Raw genomic sequence first — 20,502 nt, 5'->3', positions numbered from 1 at the left:
TGCATTCTGCAAGCAGTGGATTTTCAAATTGATCACCATGCGACATGACATCGTGCCTTGTTATGTAAGCACTGCCCTTTTCCTTTTCCCTCTATGCCAATTAATATTGGGAGGGCAGCACAATTAGAAAAGCGCTTCTCACCCAGACCACCGACGGACAATCAGGGCAAAGAGTTGACATTTAAAATATTGAATATTCCAACATTGAGAATAGCACATTGTTAACAACATGCTGACCCCTTACAATTGAAATTGTCGTGCAAACTTGGTAAATGGTATCCATGGTTATAAAAATCATAATGTAAAAAAAAACACTTTAGTGCCACACTAATATTTACTCTATTGCTGCACAGCATAAACAGCAGCTAAGCTAATATGAACCATTGAAGCATCCTACCAAGTTACATATGAGCAGTGTTTTCTCAGCTGTTGTGGGCTGTTGGAGCTCCGTATGCTACCCGCAACCCACTACTAAATCTGGGCCGGGTACAACAAAGGGCTGCTTGAATACAGACGTGCGCCGTTGTAGCTGGTCCAGCTCTCAAACAGGTTTTTCATTAAATCTGGTAGAGTATGGTTATATTTGATATGTATTGGAAGGCAAGATCTATACATACTTTGTACAAGAAAAATAAGAATATGTAAATGGAAACCCACAAAGAAAGGCATCCACTACTTGCTCTAAAACCAGTGTCTTTCATTCTTCTTAAGACTTAAATGCCTCAAAAAGATACATAAATTCCTTACAATTAAATACAAAATGAGTAATGTTGACTTTTCTCATTATACAAAAACTGAAGACTCATGAAGAGTATTGCAATCCACAGATTTTTTTTTTATCCACACAAACCAACCCCAAGCATAATTAAATCTTTACAACACTGAAGAGCAAAGCTATAAATTGAATTGAATGTCACAACTTGATTATTTCTTTTTGTCATTTGAAGACACACAAGAGGCTGGACCAACGTGAGGGTTGTCTTGTGAGCCATTAACCATGCATTCGAAAGGTCTGGGGTAAGTTGATTCTTATTCCATGTGTTTTTTCAGATGTTATTTTTTTTAAATATACTATAATTTAGTTCTGTTTTGGGGTTCTATGTGAAAAATCATTCATGAATCACTTATCCAACAAACATTGCATTTCATATTTTAAATCTTATTTTCTCACTGATTCTATAAATCTTTTGGTCACTGATTTTAAAATCCGACTTTTTTTAAAAACTATATTTTCCTATGCTTAAGTAAAGTAGCTCAAATTTTAACTCTTGGAACTGATTTTTGCATAAGGCAAAACAGGTCAAATAAATAACAATTTAGTTTAACTTTAGTGCAAGTGACCTAAAATTAAATCAGCTCAAACATCGTTTTAGTCTAGGAGTAGAAATTAGCCTTTTCTCTTAAACATGGTTACTTTTAAGCTAAATCTGACTCGTGGTGTAGAGCAGGGGTAGGGAACCTGTGGCTCGGGAGCCAGATATGGCTCTTTTGATGGGCGCATATGGCTCTCCGCTAACTTGTGGGGTAAAATATGGAAACTATGGAATTATTTTTTTCATTACACTCTTCTGCATGGATATTTTCATTGATACTCACTGATTAGCAACAACGTAACAATGTTGTCAAAAGAATTCAGAGACTTTTTGTTCTTTAAAAGTGGTGAAGTGACTAAAAAAAGCACACATTTTCATATATGTTGACTTTTAAATTCCGAGTATGGCTCTCAAGGATTAAAATTTAAAAATATGAATTGTCTATGGCTCTTTCCATCAAAAAGGTTCCCGACCCCTGGTGTAGAGGTTCACTCGCCTGGCTTCGATGCAAGCAGGTGTGGACTCCATTCGCACTGGTGGCGGTATAATTGGGAGTGCGGATGGTCGTTTGTCTCTCTGTGTACCCTATGACTGACTGGCGACCAGTCTAGGGTATAGTCTGCCTTTCGCCTATTTTTTTAACTGTCAGCTTAACTATGGTATCTGAATGAAAATTGCATAAGAACATGTTTTGCATCACAGCAACACATTTTTGTTATTGTTGACCAAATACTTATTAACAAGAAACTGCAAAAATAGAGAGATCTAATCTCTCATCAGTCCCACAAATCACCCCACAGCGTGTAATGCATGCATGTAGGTTTGGGGGAGTTTCCACGTCATGTATTTCATAAAAATTCAGACCTGAATACAGCTTCCCTTAGTAATTGAATTAGGAAGTGTTGGGAACTTAAAGAGGTGCAGAAAGGGTTGTAAGTAAACAGACATGACCTTTTAATCGTTGCCCGTGTTTGAAGTGAGTAAAGCCCCAAGGGCTTTTATGAGGTGTACTTCTCTCAGTGTTGTGCTATGGAGGATTGAATTTCACAAGAAGGGTAAGTCAGTTTATTTTAAGAGTAAGGCAATGGAGGTGGAGGTTGATGTGAAAGAAAAAAGTAATGAAGAAGGAAGTAGAATACGGAACTGGGAAGGGTACAGTAATAATAATTCAAATACTATGTCTAAATGCTCTTGTGCTGTATTATATACTGTACTGTAGTGTTAAATCAATATTATTGCATATTCATAAAGCTGTGAGCCTTCTTCAATTTTGAACACCTTTATTTGTCTTTCTAAATATTTAAATGTTTCTTTCCTTGAAGATTGCATACGAAATGGCATACATTTACCAATCAGTTTTTGTGGATTTTAATAAATTGTATTTTCTCAAGGTTGTAGTTTTAACTAAACCTAAAATAGGGCGGCACCAAATGTAGTGTAATTTGTTCCGCACCTTCAAAATTAGGCATTAACACAAAAAGTAAAAGACACAGGTCTGGACACAGCACCCCAGGACATCATACGAGCCACTCTTCAGAGAAAGAAAATCCCCTTAGCAGTCTTAGGGTTCTCAGTTACAACCTACAGTTTCTATATATTGCAGCTCTGTAAAACGTATAGTGAATATATTTCAGACACACGGACCTCTCCCAGTTCTTACGCCCTCCTTAGTGTGAGGTCTTGAAGCTTAAAAGCCACAGAGAGAATTTATGACAAAGGACTTGAGCCGCATACCTTAGATTTCTCTTAAAACAGATCCATCTCCACATGAGTACACACACTCAATAAATCAAACTTGATTAGTGGATGAACTGGTAAAAAAAGGCTGGAAATAGTGTCCACGAGTCTTTCTTTGATGGGTGGAGCAAGCAAGCTTTACTCATGTTCAGTACACATGTACTCGTGCATGAGACTAGGTGGCATATTCTTTACAAAAGCTAATCCGATCCCAAAACATACTGATATGAAAAAAAATGACAGAAGATTTGCATATTTGCTTAATAATGCAATTTGAAGACCGCAGCATAAATCTACTATGCACCGCAATAAAATCATAGGGAAACAAAGAGATGAAACAGGTGTGAAGAAACCACACATAAATATTATGCAAGACAAACGTTGTGGGCTAACTCAGGTCACTGCCTGGGCTCTGAGAAGGTTTCGGACCATTCGGCTGAAAGCCATTGGGAAGCAGCTTCAGATGTGGTGTGAGGTTGGTCTCAATGTCTGTCTTGGCTGGCATGCCATACAAACACTTATGCCAAGTTAAACAGTCCCCCTCCATATGCCCCCCTCCACACACTCACACTGGTGGATGACTCCAGGATTTTCTGGGTAGATTTCCTAGTTGTTCTCCACAATAACTTTAGGAAATACTCAATGCTTATGACTGCCGTAAATAAATATCACATAAAACTTTATTCCCGGGCGGCCCGGTGGCCCCGGTTTGCGCGTCGGCCTCACAGCTTTGGGGTCCTGTGTTCAAATCCAGGTCGGTCGACTTGTGCGGAATTTGCATGTTTTCCCTGGGCCTGTGTGGGTTTCCTCCAGGTACTCCGGTTTCCTCCCACTTTCCAAAAATATGCATGGTAGGCTGATTGGACACTCCAAATTGCCCCTAGGTATGGGTGTGAGTGTGCATGCTTGTCCGTCTCCTTGTGTCCTGCTATTGGCTGGACACCGATTCAGGGTGTCCCCCGCCTCTGGCCTGGAGTCAGCTTGGATAGGCTCCAGCACCCCCCACAACTCTAATGAGGATGAGGTGGTTAAGAAAATTAGATGAGATGAGAGACATTATTCCTTTCATTTCTCCCACTAATCTACAATACAATATAAAAAGAACCAATGACTACAACAGTTGCACAGGTAGAACAGTGCAGTGGTATTTAATCGTAAAGAAAGATTTACGAGTGGAATGAATGTTTGAGGAAAACATTGTTGAATGAAATGAAATGAAATGAATGCATATTCATCGTAAACATATGCCAGCATTCTCAATTAAAACATTCCCTTGCAGTTTGTATGTCCATGTGTAACTTTAGTGTTAGCTTACATGTCAGTCAGAGAAATAGATTAAATTTAAGGAGGTACTTGAGTAAAGTCATTTATTATTCTGGTGATATTCTAAGACACAAACACAAGGGAAAGAGACTCATTAAGGAGGCCGTAAATCAAATGAGTAGTGGACCATCACTCTCCCTCTCTATACAAACACTACTCTTACTCCGCCATGTTAGCAAGAGCCCAGTTGCAGAAACCTATAAAGATAATCAAGGATTCAATTCATGTTGATAGTTATAACAGACAAACTTTTGGATAGTTCTTGTCAAACTCTTCTAGCAGTTGTCATGCCCCTCTTACACCTGTGACCACGATTTGGAATTGCATGGGTGAGAAGGCTACCACAGAAATATTAAATATTATAGTACTATTAAGATCAAGTGAAAGTTTGAAACAAAGTACTACCCTAACCGACGTAGACCTGTATAAATTCGTATTAATTGATTCATTTGATCAAAATCTGTCCATTATGCTATTCTATACACAAAACATGAGTTTTTAAGTGTAATTTTATTAATTTTCTTTTCTAATTTCTTAAATTTAATATTTTAGACGCTAAATAAAATAACAGATAAATAAAACAGCGAGCCTCTTGTTTGCTAGAAAAAAGGTGTCCCGTTGAAAAAAGTAAAGCTTCCAATTTTGCATGGCAAAACATGCCATTGATGTAGAATAGGATTTAGGACAGGACTTTTCAACTAGTATTGTTTCGTTTTAAAAGACTTTAACAAACAGAAGACTGAAGGTTGTAACAGCCTGGGAATATTTCCCAAATCTCCCAGGAGATCCTGTTCAAAGAAACTGGGAAAAAAATGTGCCTTCTACTTTTTTGTTTCATGAGCCATAAGTCTCTGTCATGTTATTTTTCAAGCCTGTGTTGGCCAGGTAAACAAAAAACATTGTATTTTCATTTCCTCTTCCAGCTGCTGCCACCAATATAAATATGTTTGGTGGGGTCTCGTTGGTGGTTACATTCTACCTCTTAACTTAAAAGTAAAGGGTCAGAAAAGGCATTCTGTTGCAATCCAATATCTTAGACTTTATCCACAACCACCAGGCTGTGATATCCTTGCCAATAGATTTCACTTAATCAAATCACTGAAATCAGGTCCATGCAACACACATCAATATGTGCGGTAATAACAAAACGTACAAATGAAAAATCAGTGGGGTTCTTTTAATTAGTTGCAAACACCATCCCTTACAAATGGCATTCATTTAAACAACTCCAACTGCTAGCACAAAACTGCAAATTAGTTCCCTCAGTATGTGACTAATGTTAAAGTAGGTGCATCGTAATGTCCCACCAATTAAAAAAAATGGGGCCTCATTCACCAGAAAGTTTGTCCTACAGATTTTAGCACAAGATTACAACAGCTTTCGACTTGTCGTTGAAGCTTTTGTGAATTATTTAAAAAAAAAAAATTGAATATTGAATAATATATTTTTTAAGCATACATCAACAGTTAAAGTTAAGTAATTAAGCAAGCTAACATACACAAGCAGGTATAGATTGGCATGTGTAAAGAACACCGCTGGCTTGTGGTGATTGAGTTTAATATGACTCCATGGACCTGACCATGACAGAGAAAAGGATGTATTGTGCCCTTGGCTTGAACAAGACCTCTTCTTGCACACAGGCACACCTTTCTCACAGAGTTAAAACCCACAGAAATACACACACACACTCAGGGTTTTCCCACAGTGCTCGGAAATCCAGGGGGACCAAATCGAAGTAATCCATATCAGTGAATTCCGATTTGGGAATAAGACCACCTTTGCACCATGAACAGATTCTCTGTATAGCTCATCACATTTACCTGGTAGAAATCACAGTTTTGCCTTTCGCTTTGTCTTTCTACTTTGTCATACAATCGTGTAGGAAAACACAAGAATTTAGCCAAATCCAGAAGCACAAAATTTATAATCTGCAAAGAAGCTGTCCACCTGTCACCACCAATGAAAATTAACGGACATGAAAAACTGGTGAGTGCAGGTTCAAACATGGGGAAACATCTGAGGAAAGTTGACATACAGCAATTTGAAAGGAGCATGTTTTGGGTGGAAAAATGATGAAAACTATGGGCGTTATAATGACAAGCAATTTAATGAAAAACTGATTTTTAACAGTCTTCTGGAGGTACTACTGTGTACAGTCAATGTATGCGAGCAGGCAAAGTTTGACTGGAACAAAACTGCTAGTGTGAATTGCAATATTAGAAGCAACTAAATGTGAAAAAGACTTAATAACTATTTAACATCAGCCAGCTCATTTACTCTAACTATCATTTATTAGAATACCACAGAGGGATGTGGTCTGTGGTAGGACTGGTGGTGTCCCCACAAAATCTCTTAATTCTTCGTACACTGATAAGATTTTGTTAGGTCAGTCCTGCTGTCCAGCTGTATCTTATCTTCTCCCTTGTCCCACCCGTTACTTCCCAGCTGGATGCCTTCTTTCTAGTCTGCATTTATATAGACTATGCTGTAAAGTCATCTGTACATTGCGTATCTGTGTTAAATGGAATGAAGATGCACTGAAAACAATCACCAAGCTTTAACTGATTTCTTTACTTCCAAAGAAAGGAATGGATCTGAATAGCATTGAAGGAATGAAGAAAATTTATTATTTTGGAAGATAAAATTGATTACATTAGATTAGATAACTTTCGGGAAATTTTGTTGTCACAGTAGCAAGAGAGTGAGAATACAGACAGGAAAAGACATTTTAGACATAAATAAATAGGTAATAAATAAGTTGATAAGTAAATGAATACATAAATAAATAAGCCTGGCAGCTGATTGGAGGAAGGTTATATAGGTTACATAGATTAAATCTTAAACGTGATAGAGATAAGCAAAACAAAAATTCTTATCACAATTGAGTACCTTATGTTCATTGAACTCCTATAAAATACTGTGCATTTGGCATTTTTCTAAAATAATTCCATCAAATGAATGTTGAAAAATTTTCAGGCTCATATCAGTAGTCAAGATTTTCTTTATTATTAATGTGTTTAGATCTAATATAATGAAACATCGCAGCTTTCCATTTCCATTAGCAGTCGTTGAGGTTGATGCTGGAAATTTTGAGATACCTTCAAAGTTACTGTCAAATGTCTTGAAAGAGGCCCCAAAAGGTCCATTCAAGATAGAAAAGAAAACGCAGAAAGTTTTTCTCATCAGTAGCTGACCACAATCCAATTAGATTCCCCATGGTTTTTAATTTCATACAGATGTGATTTTGTTTACTGAAGCTCAGTTGAATTTTGGCACATTGTGAAAATGTAACAGAAATGAATTACAACTGCATGACACCTAGATTGCTCTTTGACTTCTATATCTAATGCTCTAGTTATAAACATGTCAAAGGTTTTGATTGCATTTTTGTTTATTTATTTTATAATTAGGCCCACGTGTGCAAATTATGGTACTTTACAAACAAGCTCAAATAAAATGAAGAAAAAAACTAACTTGAGAGAACATTTTCACAATATTGGTCCAAATGAAACTAAGTGGGATGACAGCCTAGGCTTATTTCAGTTTCGCCTAAACAAAGCAGACAGACTTTTATGCAGGCTGCCACAACATATTTCATCATTAAGTTTAATTTCCAGAATAGTCACAGAGCTACTAAACACTTCATTATGAATTCCGCAAGAAGAGCAACTGGCTCACAGGCACATTTTTCCAACTTGAGCTAAGACATATACAAGTGATTCCCATTAAAGTAGTGGAGATGAGCTCAAGAAAAATTGCCAAGGACATTTTCATACATAGGGAATACTCGTATCCCTAATTAACGATTAGATTAATCCCATATTTAGAACACCTCTTAATAGAGTGTTGTGAAATGGCTACTTGTCTGACAGCAACAATCCAAACAGTACATTCAAGTACTGTGCAAATGTGACAGGTGAACGGGAATAATGTTCGGGTTTGGAAGTACTACTTGTGTGTGCCTGTGTGGGTGCACAAGAGTGAGCAAGAGCAGGAGGTGCTGAAGGGTCGGATTATGTTTTAACTTCGGGGCATTTCCCTGTAAATCAGCAGGGACCGCGGCAAGTATGAAAAGTGCAGGTCATATTCTTCTCGGGTAGCCTAGTGGGGTCCCTATTACTATAATACTGCTACTCATCAGTCACGTCTGTTGAGTGTGAGTCCACATGTGTGTTTGTGTGAATGCGTTTGTTCATGTTTTACCCAATGGAGGAACTGCTTTCACTTGAGTGAAAGTTGTCAACCATGGTGCACTGGTTCCCACGGAAATCCTATCAGGCTGAGGTGATTGACAAGTGCTGTGTAGTTCTTAGACGCGCATAGACACTGTCTAAGTGTTACAACAGTTTCAGAGGCTCTCATTTACCAAATATGTTTTAACGAGACATACAGTAAAATATGCGAGCAAGAATTAACATTTACAACCCTTAATGAGATATTTCTTCGTACATTCCGATACTAATGATGTCATTTAAGTACTACTACTATATGGGTACTGCTCACGATTCTACTAGGCAACACTAATTATCAATATAAACCACATAAATGTGATTGTTGGTTAAAATTATTATAGTGGTTATTAAAAGTTGAATGTACAATTTGCTTAATTATAACTAATATTTCAGTTTGCAAAACCCTTCAGCGGCATCATTCAAGACTTTTTGCATGGCAACGTGCTCGGAACATAACATAAACAAATTTAAATGAACTTGGATTATGATGCAGACACACTCAAAAATAAGTTTAATCTAACCTTACAGTCAACTTAATTCTAAAAAAAAATGATGCACACAAATGTCCTCACAATAGAAAAACCACTTGCCAACTTGCCCAAGAAGTAGTACTCCGCTTGTATTAGCGAACAAGCTCCGCCCTTCGCACTGACTAAAGGGAAAAAACACTGAAAAATGGCAACGCTCCGCCCAGTGCTCGTAGAGACATTACGCGAGGAAGTTGCGACCAGAAAGACGGTGCCCATGATGTTCTGATGAGCAGCCTCTCGCGTCCGCTGAATGCTCGTATTTCAAAATTTGTCTTGTATCTCAAGATAAATATTTGCTCGAAATTTTACTAATATCTCAAATTGCTCGTATGTCGGGGCACTCGTATGTCGAGGTATTACTGTACATAATTGTAAAAATGTTTTTTTTTCATTTGTATTTCACATAGAAAAGTTTTCTCTCAAATGCCCCCCTGTATTTTGATATTTTCACCAACTTTGGTGATTGTATTTCGATCAAGAACAGGCTCACTTGCCACCCTGGATTGATTGATCTATTTTGGTGACTTTTGATAAGAGGTATCAAATATATGCACACGTGCCAAACAGTTGTTTATATGAGAATAGAAATAAAAAATGTGGAAAAGATGTTTTAGAGGATAAGTGACTGCAGTCACGACTGAGCGTAATGTGAGATTGCGCGAACTGCGGTTCTTCACATTTTGATGTTTTGCCTTGAACATGCAGGTGTGTGTGTATGTGTGTGTGTGTAGTTGACAGGAATGCACTCCATGCAGTGATTGAGAGATAAGATCTCAGCAGAGGGTTCAGGTGCTAACAGACAGACACAGACTGATGAACCATAGAGAGAATCCCCAGTCATGTGTTTTCATTTCCAGTTTCTGCCTATGTTATGTGGCTCAAACTGACCCAGTGTCTGACAGTGAAATATTGATGAATCATTGCTTTTTACCAAATAACTGGAATTCTCGTGTCTCTCACCTGTCTGCTATGAATATTCATCAATCTTCTAGGCATGTTGGCTGTTGAGTCAGAGACTATCTGAGCTTACTTTGTGAGAGAGATGGTAGTACAGCCTTGATTGGCTTCTAGCCAACCACAGGGTGCATTTAGGAAAACCCACAATTCACACCTATAAAACATTTGTCGTCTTTAAATTGGCGACTGCGAGGCAGCCATACTAATGATGACTTCACAATGCTGCCTCTGTGACTAATCAGCAAACTTAATTCCAAATTAATTGTTTTAAAAGTTGTCAGGTCTACCAAGTGGTTAGTGCCTCGAAATTCTGAAGTGGAGGGTTTGAACCTGAATTTTGTGGTTTCCTTTGGTATGACTAAATGTGTTTTAAAATGCACTTAATGTCATGTTCTCTGGGAAAGAAAGGGGCATTTGTGAGAGCGCTTTCCTCTGAACACTGAAAACAGTATAAAAGAGAGTAAGATCAGTTTTTCTTAAATTCTGTCCCTTAATAATAATAATAATAATCGGACATAGGTCCTGTAGTCGTCATCATCAACAACAAAAAGCCTAATTGTCATCACACCCAGAAACTGCGTATGACGAAATTGGTAGTGCTTCTCCATAAGGTGCGTTTTCTCGGCAAAAGACCTAATAAGTGATAGTTTCGGATTCGTAATTTGGCATTCTGCCGTAATGGATACATCGCATCACCCCCCCGAGCGGATCACTTACCTCTCACTGTCTTTCACTTACCTTCAGTCAGCCAGTAGGAAGCAGATCACCACCCAAACATATTTTTATATTACCTCAAGTTATTACACAGAAGTTATTACACAGAAGGGATTGTGTGTTGTGTTACCGCAAGTTTAGAGGTCTGATGGATGTGGGGAAAAAACTGTCCTTAAGCCTATTTGTTTGTACTTTGTGGGACCTATAGTGTCTGCCAGAGGGCAGCAGCTGGAACAGATTGTGACCAGGGTGGTATGGGTCCCCGATGATGTTCCTAGCTCTGCTGAGGTAACGAGGGCTGGCAATGTCTTCCAGTGAGGGCAGAGAGCAGCCGACGATCTTCCGGGCAGTGTTAATCACTTTCTGCATGGCCTTTTTGTCTGCTGCCGTGCTTCCAGCGCTTATTATGTTAAGTTTCCTTATCAACATATAAGTTTATTATACTATTGTTTTCTCTGTACATTGTGTATCTTAGTTCCTCCCCCAATCAAAAATGTATAGTTTATTTCTAATTCATTCTCATAGGAGGGAATGCGAGTGTGAATAGTTGAGCATCTGACGATCCAGGAAAAAAAATATCTCTGAGCCCCTAGTACACGGAGAGGGGTGCAGGTGTTGTCTATGATGGAGAGCAGCTTCGTCAGTATTCTCCACAGGTTTATATGCAATTTAATTCAGAGCAGTTTGTCCTTCTGGAAAATTGAGGATGTCACGGTACTTTTATTTTAAGACATCTAGTATAATTTGATAGCAAAACACATTTTGGACAAAAAGAAAGCTGGTAATTGTGGTTGAGATGGAAGGAATCATATGAGAGCCATGGATAAATGCCAGTGTTAATCTGTGTGAGAGCGTAGTGGCTCAGTGTCAGGTGTCTGCCAGTGAATGGGCCTGTGTCACTGTAGTATCACTGGCCCGCTTGGAAATACATAAAGAAAAAACCTAGGACAGGAATGTGTCAATGAGCAAGATGGGTGAGAGAAAAGCAAGTTCAAATGAAAAATACTGGAAGCAAAGATGAAAAAAAGGCTGGAGTAAAAGCAGATTCGATGTTGCCTCACTCACGTGCCTCTGTCATCAGCGATATTCTGTGTCCTGACCAGAAGCCAATTTGTTGAGAATTAGTAACCTCTCCTGCCTTCAATCTGTCTGCCTTTTGTACGTCTGCGGATTGTTGACACAATACCACAGTCTGACACACACCGAATACAACACATTGTCAGAAGGGACTATGCTCATACTAGTCAAATTCATTTATATACGTCATTTAAAATGTTCATAGAAAAAACTGTAAACTGCCTGTTTAGTATCATTTTATAATGCAAGAAAACAGCAAGCCGTGCATAGTATCATTTTAGGTGAAATGTTCCCTCAAGTTGGACTATGTTCACAATTTAAAATAACAGGCATATTGAATACCACACATGCAATGTATAAATAGTTTGGTGTCCCTTTCAGAACTTCTCAGTGTTATAGGTATATTTTCTTTTTGGTTACCATAACGTATCAAAGTGAAACTAAACATCCCTGGCATTTTTTTACGCAATAAATTTAGAGAGCCCTTACCATGAGCCCATTAATGGTCGAAAGATGTTTGAGTGTGTGTGGTACTAATTCCACTCGTTTTGTCTACAAAACAGTTTCCTCATTTTTCACCTGCCTGACATACATTCCGACCTGACATGCAAGCACCCCTCAGACACACACAGACACACACACATGCACACACACTTGCTGTCTCATCCTATTTCATTGTTTCCTGTTTATTTTATTTGTGTTTAAGCACGTAAATGTGTGCACAGATGACGTGTTTGTGCGTGTATACATTTGAGTGTGAATGAAAGAATAACAGGGGAGAGATTTTATTGATAACATATTGAGTGATATCCATCTGCATAGCTAGGTGTCTCAGGTGTCGCTCAACAATGTTAAGAACTTATCAGTCATGCTAAATCTGCCCTACAGGCCCAAAGCACACATATACACACACACACACACACACACACACATGCCACACACATACACATGCACACTTATTCCACTAATACAGAAATAAGTGCCAATATGAAATTGCACATCCAGCATAGCCAACGCTACCGATCCTTTCACATGTACCCATGCACAAATACCATCACAGGTTCAACAACTAGTTTGTATGAAAAGCACAATTGGAAAAGATAACAAAACTAGAAAGCGTTCCGTCACTATCACCCTAAACACAGATGCCTCTACACAGTGAGCCCTGGGGCATGTTCTCAATAGTAGCCTCATCCTGGGTGGCAAAATCCACATACACAGTTTTTTAGTATGAATGCGCAGCCACACACACACACACACACACGCCATCAGCCTCCCGAAAGAAGTGCAATGTCACATCTAAGTGATGAACCACTAAAAATTGCTCCTGCTTAACGATGATCCCACTTAACTGGAACCTTTGCGGAACCAGTCTGTCTGTGAATGTGTGAGGCTACTTGGCAATTTCATGCGAGACCCACAATGTGACCCCAAAACACATAGTGACCCTCACCTCCTTTCCTGCTGCCCGAGGCCGCACGCAAGCCAAAACATACACTCAGCCAAAACACCCACAGCTAGTTAAACTGTGAACCAACACATACAAACATATCAGACGCACACAGACGTATGCATGCGCACACACGCAAGCGCCACATTTGGAGGACAGCCCCTTTTTCACATATAATGCAATACGGTAACAGGTTGATGATAAATACATAAATACATTGGGTGAAGGGAATGCTATTTATTACTCCTAATATGCATTATTATGCATATTATGAGTAATAAACTTCCAGAAAGAGATCTGTCTTAAAACAAAAAGAAACATATTTTTTTTAAACATTGCATATTATTAGCTGTTACAATATACATGTATATAATGAATCTTTCTGATGGCCTCTCCGCACCATACTGTTTATTAGACCATGCCAACAGGCGGATTCATTGCAAGAAAAAAAAACCTCAAATCTGTACTTATTGCAGTCAGATGTGATCTTTTGCTTATCAAAAGCTATCATGCGAGCCACCCAGATATTCCATAAAAGCACATCTGCTCAGCATATGACACCGCAGCCATAACGTAGTGCAGTACTGCTCTCTGATACACAGGCAAAAATGAGTCAGTGTAAGAGAAATACATACGAGACACCACGAAGAATAGATGAAAGGAACGGCGTGAAAAAAAGGCGGAGATAATAGTTTTCTATGTTTAATGTGTGAATATGTATTAAGATAATACTTCTATATGTTGAACCATGAGATACAGGACCCTGGGTCTAACTATTCCGGTTATACCCAGCAAGTACCATTATGAAGTATTATTGAGTTGCCAAATTTCCTCATTAAATCCTGGCATCCAGCAGTGTTGCAGTTTCTTTGCCAAAGAAAGTCAATATGTTTACTGTTATAACTCCAATTTTACACTTTTGGGTTCTGTTTTGGAATACTTTTAAACCATTCCTTGTATATTCTATATACAAGCTATTCCCCTATGTCTGAGTCTCACTCACTACCAGTAATGTCCCATTAATCACCCACACAGCTACAAGGCAGACCATATATCTGTAATTTAATACCATAATGCCTCATAGCTTATGACCATTGTCTGTCCACTATCGATCATACATCTGGATCTTATTGTCTTGTGCCCTGAACACCAGACAGTCATCTGGAGCCATGGAAGATGAGTGAAGGAACATATAAATGGAGAAGGGCAATTATTACTGGTAGTGTGATTCATCATAATCATATTGGGGACAGGAGAAGGTAATGACAGAATTTGACCATGGGGCAAAATAATAATGTGTGATCCTTTGGGACTTGCTTGGTGGGAACATTGATAGCTCAGTGTCAATTAAAAAGTGGTGTAACCATTTTAGGTTTTATTCAGTTTCCTCTTTTTCAATGTTTTACAATGCAGTACGACATATGCCTCTTGAGTCAGTTGGCATGGAGAACTCTTTCTGCAATAGTCTAACTAACCGGATTGTCTCGGATGGTTTGCAATAGAGATTATAGCTATGCCACCAAATTGTTTTTGCATTCTTACTTTAAACATGTTTTTGTTGACATTGCCTTATTTAACAGAGAGCAAATTCATGGAAAGCGAGAGTTATCCAATCCAATCCAATATGATGGTCAATTTTGAAAACTACTATATATCTTTGTTAATTCGTGACATGATGTAGCTATAGGAATCGCAAAGTGAATTGGTTTTCCAAAAAAAGGATAAAATCGGTCGTAATCTTTACAGTGGTAACAGCAGGACTTCGACTCAGACTATTTGCAAAATAGTGTAAATCATGATGGAAATGAAAACACTGTTAATTTGTTTATATGATTTGGGGTCGTTTGTTTTTGTTGAACCTTGAAATGAATGCCTACAGAAACATTCATCTAAATCTGCTATAAACCTTGTATGCAGTAAGTAGTCATATACTAAGGTGGAGTATGTCTCCATATGACTTGCTCGAAATGGAGCAATGGTGGTCAGCATCAACTTATCCTGCAACCTGATGTCTGTGCAAGTTTTAAATTACAACCACACTAATGGCTTCCACCCCAATACAGTTTGTCTGTATGGCCAGAAATTTTGTTACTGCTGAGACGTTTTGCAGGGTCGGCATCTTCTGACTGAATCCAAGGATGTGTCCGAAAAGGCTCCCCGTTCAACTGTGGACAGTCCTGGCTGTTATCATGTGAAGAGAGAACTATAAAAACAATTTAGCAGATGTCTAGATGACATGCAGGGAAGAAAATCCAGTTATGCACCATCAACGGACAATATCCAAAATATACCAAGAACACAAAATATGATGGTTGTTCCCTATATCCATGCACACTAACCTGACGAGATCAATTGTGATGAAAGCACAACGACCACACTGCGTGTTTGATGACTGATCCCCTGTCAGATTTAACTGTATTACCCCCCTGAATAAAGGCTCTCCAATTGCAGTACTCACTGAACACAGTTTGCTTTAATATGGTCTATATGAGCGACTGGCTTAAGACAACTTGAGTTTCCGGTTTAACTTATAATACCATTTGGCTTGGTTAATATTAGTCTGTGGAAGCAAGAGATGTGAGACTGAGCTGTTTTGGTCAGTGGTATTGTATTTTTATTCCAGGAAAAGTCTTCTGAGATGTGGATAACGAGACTGTTAGGAGTATGAGAGCAACTTTTGTTAAATGCAGACTGTTTCGTTTTTTATTTGAATACAGTAATTAGTCAACAGACCAAAGAGCAGGGGTATGAGCAACGACACTAGTTGGGCCCCATCATCATGATATTCTTGAAGCATCGGCTTCTGCCCTATAAGCTTTGTGGTATTCCAACGTAGCACCCAGTTACTGAGAGATACATTGGGTTCGAAGTGACTATGTTTTCGGGCAAGCAGCTGACAAACGGTTGTGCACATATTCGTTTTTTAGTAATCCAGGCAGGGGGTGTCCAAGTAGAGAGCAGCAGCAATGGATCTTCTTGAGTCACAAAATACAAAGTGTTGAGGGAAGGAGGAAGAATGGCTGATAGTTATTGTAACTGGTTGTGTGGCTTCTTAGGAACTGCAATTAACTGTCACTTTGAAACTCTTGGAGACAAATAATGTCAGTGTGGAAATCTTTGCGCTGCTCTGCAAATTCCTTGAAAAACCCATTCTGGAATGCTGTCCGGCCTTATGTGGGTTGATCCACCAGATGGTCTTCTTCATGCCTGCTGGAGCCAGACACTTAGTGTAGTCATCCTTGGGTGGGGTTGTCTACTGTCCTAGTGTGTTTTCATGTGAATTAACGTGGCCAAGGAAGACACTGAGGCTGTTCAGATGTGCGATGTCACTTTACCTTCTAAAGTTCTGTGGCACCCGTTCATAGAATATGAGGGGAGATTTTGCTTTAATGATCAATCAATCTTTTCTGTTTTGTTTTATTGTTCTCTTTTTACTTGCACATTTCTAAAAGACAAGTTTACACCACAAGCTGTTAAGATGCAGCATCATTTGTTCCAATGACTTTTTTTATATTTACCTTTTACCATTCAGTCATCTTCCAAGCTACCTATTCTCCATTTAGTGGAAAACTGTTTTAATTGTTCATCTTGTTTTGGCACTTATTTCGCATGGACACAGAAGATAAATAGAGCTACATTGTTTGTAATCGAAATAATCAATGTCTTCTGAGTTACATATTATAATCAGCGTAAGTTAACAGAACTTTTTAAAAGAAACAATAACAGATTATTAGAAAATATACAAATTCATCTTATATTAACAAGAATCTTTTCTTAGAATTGACAAATAAAATAATGGCTAATTGCCACTACATCATTCAGTCAAATAAAAACTGATTCATGGAATAGATTTGATTTGCACATAAAAGGATATTTTTAGATATTATGTGGTGGCCAAGTACAAATATATGACTCAAGTTTCCTCATACGGATCCGAATGACTCATTACCAGTATCACAACCAAATGCAGATCTAGTCAGACGGTCCCAATCCTGCCCTGGCACCTCTCCTTCTACCATTTCAAGGCGATAAGCCCCAATTATGAGTGCCCTCTCTGGGAGTTCACACACGCACATCAACACGCATTCCAAAATACATGAAAGTGAACATGTTCACAAACAAACATGCGCTGCGGGGTCTGATGATCAGGTGCCCCAGACTGCATTCCACTGTATGATAGGCTTTGTAAGCCATCTCCTCTGCCCGACCTGTCGCCAGTAGCTCTGCTTGGCCTTAACACCCAGCCAGCGGGTTATACAACATCACTGTGTGTGTTCAAGCACCAACGTATGTAGTATGTGTGTGTGTGTGTGGGTGGGTGCGTGTTTGTGTGTGTGTGGCAAAGCCATCAGGATTACTAAAAGGACCCTGGCAGAGTTTGACAAGGCTTTTCTCTTTGGAGCCCAGTGGTTTTATGACCGAGGTTGCTCCTGTGCATATGAGTGCTTTGTGTGTGAGTCTCAGGTACAGTATACAAACGCTTTTAGAGCCATGCTATAATCAGACTATTTTCAGGTTACCCAATTTGTTATTATAATCATAGAAAAGTTATAATCACCTAAAAGATACATTTGGATTGGCTTGCCATTACAGAGCGTAAATCTGAAATGCAAAAAGCAGACCTGAACACAGTAGAAACTCTATTACCGCCACGTTAAGAAAGGCGTTTTACATTAGTACCAAATTGGGAGTTCAGGTTGGCAGGAGTTAATCGTTTTACTGCCACCAAGAAGTATACAAACATTTTTATTAGTTGTTTATTGGCACGCAGTACCTGGGCAGCCGAGAAAGTACACAGTTGTAGTAAACACCCCTTGGCTGAGTCTTCACGACAGTGAGAAATGACGCAGATCAGGGCACTAAAAAACAGGACCGGAAAAAAATTACATTTCCCAATGTGTGTTTTCTTATGGGTCAAAATGACAATGGCCTGAATGGTGAAAGGAAATCCTTGAATTCTGGTAACCTGGAGCTATCCACTGTTGTTTCACACAACTCCTCTCCTGTATGCTTATAATACTTGGAAAGACCTTTGCAGCTGAACACAAGTATCTGATTTCCTGTTCTGAGCAGAAAATGATGCTGAGAACATTGCTTAATGTATCCTAAGCCTAAGGAACTGGAGGTTCTTCCATATAATATGCGTCTGAAATCCTCAGTGTTGCTTCTCCTGTTGGTACACACAGGAAATTGGAAATGCATGCATAATTGTAGTTTCTGTCTGAAAATAGAGGCAGTCACATCCAGTCTTTGAGTGGAATATAAAGGCAATACAATCATATGAAGCTTGTCTCCAATGATTTGGAAAAATTGCAACAATTTTCTCAATGAACCAAAGACATCTCCAATGGCATTCACACCCAGACGAGAAGTGTTTTTTTTTACCATCTATGCCTCAAGTGAATGGAGTTGTGTAGATGTTGTGTGGTCAATGGTGGCTTTTTGCTTCAAGCCAAAGCTCCTCCAAAGCCACAGACAAAGCCACAGCAGGTGGATGGGTTGCAATGTGGAGGCAAGGAGGAGGGGGTCCATGGATTACAGGAGGCTCTATGCCTCTCCTCATCACGCTCCTCGACTCTGAAGAAAAGGTTGATTAATCGGACCCTAATGGGATAGATGGACCACACTTACCCTTTCAATGTGGTTGGGTAGGCCTTCAAGACACAAGATACATAACAGAAGAGAGGGAAAAGAACTGATTTCTCTCACAGAGTGAACAACAAAGTCCTTATTTTCTCATCATCTTGAAATTACTAATCAAGACCTTTGCTGTTATTGTCACAGTAAAGATTGAAATCGATCCACGGAGTATTAAAACAAAGGTGGGCCTATTTCCATCAATTTTCTATCTTGTTCTTATTTTACCTGACTGGACAAAAAAAACAGTACAACCTTGACTTGTAACCAGCTACACAGTAGAATTGACGTCAGACATGGAGAAAAGTTTACCTAACGTATTTAATCATTAATATTTTGTTTTTACTGTGATGGGCGACATGGATGAGAAGAACATCTCGCTCACTGTGGTCCAGTAATGTCTGGCAGGCTTTGTAATGGACACCTCTGTGGAACTCTGTCTGGCCCCTGGACCTCCACAAGACCTCTGGGAGCCCTCCGCTGACTCCCTATTGTCTGCATAAGTGTGTTTGTGTGGGTGCGCGTGCAAGTACGGGTGTGTGTTTTTTGTCTTTGGGTGCCTCTCAGGGGCCAGTGTATGACTCCTCTTTGTCTCGGTTTGGACCGCTGTCAGATTGTGTCTTTGTTATGACAGTTGGGCTACTTCTATACAGACTAAATCACCTCTCTCAGCTGTTCATTGACTGACCTAACCCTTGACAGCACACACACACACACACACACAGATATATCTATACAACTCATGCTCTTTTACTTCACTGCACTTCACACTATTTTACTGCACCTGGTGAAAATGTCCAAATCTTCCAAGAAGGAGAATAAAAGATGGAGACAACAGGAGGATGAGAGGAAGGGGTAACAAAGCACGGCAGAGGAGGCCAAAGGGTATTTGACCTCTGAACTCTGTGTTGTTGGTGAGACATTGGAGGCCAGAGGACACAACAACCTTAGCTAATGAGTTACTACACGCTAGGTACAACACACAAATAGGCAGAAAGGGGAGAAAGGAGCCCAGTTAAAATCTGATTAATTTGTGTGACAGCAACCAAATCGCTTCTGTCACCCAGTAAAATAACCATTTGAGTGACATTTTAAGTGCCGCCAGCATCGAAGCATCACGTTACATCCTTCAGTTCAGTCAGTTAAAAAATCTTTATGGCATATCTTTACCACCTCAGCCAACATCACTGTCAATGGAGAAATGTTATACTGTTTTGTAAAAATCAAATTATTAAATAAAAGTTTTAATTAAAATTTAATACATTCCAAAATAAATCAATTATTCTGCAATAAAAACTGACTGTGGGCTTATTACAATGATGTAAAACAACCTTAAAAATGTTACAATTGCCCAAGTATGTCATTTAAAAAGAGTTGTGAGACATATACATACTGTAGGTATGATGGAATATCTTAAATGTGTATCATTGTTGACATAATTAGGTGCTCCAGTTCAGTTTGTTTATTTTTCTAGTATTTTCACAATAGCTACAGCTATATCAAAGGGATTTTTACAGGCTCATGGTAGTAAA

General features: G+C 38.9%; 1 long non-coding RNA gene across 1 annotated transcript in view; it reads left to right on the top strand.

The window, feature by feature from the left end:
* The window catches only part of LOC144075695 (uncharacterized), a 37,243-nt gene extending 17,109 nt beyond the window's left edge, over positions 1–20,134 (top strand). The window contains exons 2-3 of the long non-coding RNA XR_013300605.1: positions 948–1,017; positions 19,342–20,134. This is a non-coding gene — a long non-coding RNA (uncharacterized LOC144075695). The remainder of the gene's footprint in view (positions 1–947; positions 1,018–19,341) is intronic.
* Positions 20,135–20,502: the final 368 nt, after the last annotated feature.

Source organism: Stigmatopora argus, chromosome 6 (assembly GCF_051989625.1).
Source record: "Stigmatopora argus isolate UIUO_Sarg chromosome 6, RoL_Sarg_1.0, whole genome shotgun sequence".
NCBI lineage: Eukaryota > Metazoa > Chordata > Actinopteri > Syngnathiformes > Syngnathidae > Stigmatopora > Stigmatopora argus.
Note: the sequence above shows the minus strand (reverse complement) of the source record. Positions and strands in the feature narration are given on the sequence as shown.